Source organism: Crocuta crocuta, unplaced genomic scaffold (genome assembly GCF_008692635.1).
Source record: "Crocuta crocuta isolate KB4526 unplaced genomic scaffold, BGI_CrCroc_1.0 scaffold131, whole genome shotgun sequence".
In the NCBI taxonomy this organism is placed as follows: Eukaryota; Metazoa; Chordata; class Mammalia; order Carnivora; family Hyaenidae; genus Crocuta; species Crocuta crocuta.
The window spans coordinates 3,276,243-3,278,848 of record NW_027528977.1 but is presented as its reverse complement, the minus strand read 5'-3'; the positions used below and the strand labels follow the sequence as shown (position 1 = coordinate 3,278,848).

General features: G+C 30.7%; 1 long non-coding RNA gene across 1 annotated transcript in view; it reads right to left on the bottom strand.

Annotated features, from left to right (window-relative positions):
- The window catches only part of LOC144225865 (uncharacterized), a 5,986-nt gene extending 4,918 nt beyond the window's left edge, over positions 1–1,068 (bottom strand). The window contains exon 1 of the long non-coding RNA XR_013333444.1: positions 967–1,068. This is a non-coding gene — a long non-coding RNA (uncharacterized LOC144225865). The remainder of the gene's footprint in view (positions 1–966) is intronic.
- Between the last annotated feature and the right edge of the window lie 1,538 nt (positions 1,069–2,606).

Below are 2,606 nucleotides of genomic sequence, written 5' to 3'. Positions count from 1 at the left end.
AATAATTTATATTATATTTATATTAATTATAATATATTATATTAATTTTATATTTTAAAATATAAAATATATTTTTAATTTTATATTTTAATAATTTATATTAATATATTTATATTATATGATATGAATAATTTATATTATATTTATATTAATTATAATACATTCTATTAATTTTATAATTTCATATATTTATTAAATAAATATTCATATATTTATATTATATGAATAATGTATATTATATGATATGAATAATAAATATTCATATCATAAATATGGTACTTCATATTTTTATTCTTTTAAATTTAGAATATTGATTCATTTGAACATTTTATTATAATAGGTAAGAGAATGATTCAATCTCATTTATTTAATAAAATTTAGAAACTTATTTAATATCATTAAATAAACAATTCAGTTTTCTGCACAGATTTGAAATGCAAATTGAAAGTATTACATATCTAGTAGTGTTTTTATTCCTCCTAGTTTTCTATTATTATCTACTGATCTTTTTGTCTGTTTATCCCTGTGACTACACTACATTTTAATAGTGTATGTTTAATATTAATTTTGAAAAATTAATCATTAAAACTTCTCTGCAGGATTTTTCCAGAAATTTTATACATCTATTTTTCTTCATAGAGTCAAGTTTTTATAAGTTATATATTCACATTTATAAACAAAAAATCTGTTAGGAATATCTACCTATCTACATACACAAATATATGTGTGCATAAGAAGAATTGATATCTTTATGATAATGATGCTTTAAATCCAAAACAATCGTATTTCTCCATTTATGCAAATCTCCATTTAGGTGCTCCAGGGAAATGTTAAACACTTTATATAATTCTTTCACATTTCTTAAAAAAAACCGTCAACACTATATATATATTAGCTTAACAAAAACACAAAGCAACAATACCAATAAAACAACAAAGACAGCATTCTGCTGCCTCAGAAACTCACCAGCAGTTTCAGGCTTCAAAGGCAAACACTTATAAGTATTTATAAACATTTCTTCTGTGAGTTTTCTGGTTGTTATCTCTATAGTATATCCATATTTCTCAATTAATCAAACTCTTTTTTTTTTCACGTTTTTTAAAATTTATTTCTAGGAGAGAGAGAGAGAGACAGCGTGAGCAGGGGAGGGTCAGAGAGAGAGGGAGTCACAGACTGAAACAGGCTCCAGCCTCTGAGCTGGCAGTCAGCACCGAGCCCGACGCGGGGCTCGAACCCACGAACCGCGAGATCATGACCTAAGCGAAAGTCGGCCGCTTAACCGACTAAGCCACCCAGGCGCCCCTCAATTAATCAAACTCTTAATGCTTCTTCCAGACACCAGAGACAGTGGATTATACTAAGTGAAATATATTTTCTAATCTCTTTTTACCGTTTATATTGTTATCTTTATATCAGTTCTTAGTAACTCTATAACTTTTAATAACAGAATTTAAACTTTATTTCTTGCATCTCTCAATGAAAAAAATTAATACTCCCTGTTTCCTTCTCTGTGTGCTATCTCCACACTTCTGTTAACTATAAAATAACATTTTATCAGCAGATTTGTAATATTTTAATTCTATTTTCCAATCATTATAGAAAATCTAGTATTTTGTTTACATATGGATTCAAAAATTTAAAATAATATAATAAGGAATAATTATAATATAACTTGAACCTGAATAAGCCAAAATCTATCCAGAATTCAAAGAGAGAAAACTAGCCCAGAGTGAAAAGAGAAAAAGCAGCCCTTCCCAGTCACACTGGAGAGATAAAGATAAGCCCATTGCAAAGTTAAAAGAAAACATTGCTTCTTTCAGGTTTATGGTTACAAAATGCTTAGCAACACTTTATTGAGTGACTATTGCTTTCTTACCAATGATACCCCAGACATTCTTTCATTTATTACTATAGATACCCAATTGCCAAATTGCCCTTAATTCATGAAAGCACACATTTCCTAGTTAATTCCCACTTCGAATCCCACTTTAGGAAGAGCAGAATTCAGAATGGATCCTCCTTCTTTTAGACCCTCTTCAAAAATGCTCAGCAGAAACTTAATTTTGCAAAAATTGTTTCCCTCTTCTTTTAGTTGAGTTGCATTTCAGGGTTCATCGTGATAGATTTATTTGTTTCTTAGGATATGCCTTTTGATCATACTTTGGTGTTCTTTTGGAAATTTCGGCTTTCAATTCTTCGATTGCCTGTATTTTCTTTCATATGCCTTGTATGTTATCTTCTAAAGAGAGTCTGTAGGAAGGGGCTGGTCTGTCCTGATAAGCTTACTTTTAACTGGTCCAGGAGCCAAGTCCAGAAAGCCTCTTCAGTTAGGCACCCTGTGGAAACAATTGCTCTACATCAATTTTTTTTAATGTTTATTTATTTTCGAGAGAGACCAAGACCATGAGCATGCTTGCAAGAAAGGACAGAGAGAGGGAGACAGAGGATCTGAAGCAGGCTCTGTGCTGACAGCAGACAGCCCAATGTGCGGCTCATGGCTCTCATGAACTATGAGATCATCACCTGATCCGAAGTCAGACACTTAACCCATTAAGCCACCTAGACTCCCCTCTAAGTCACCTTTTAAAAACCATATAAGGACTCTC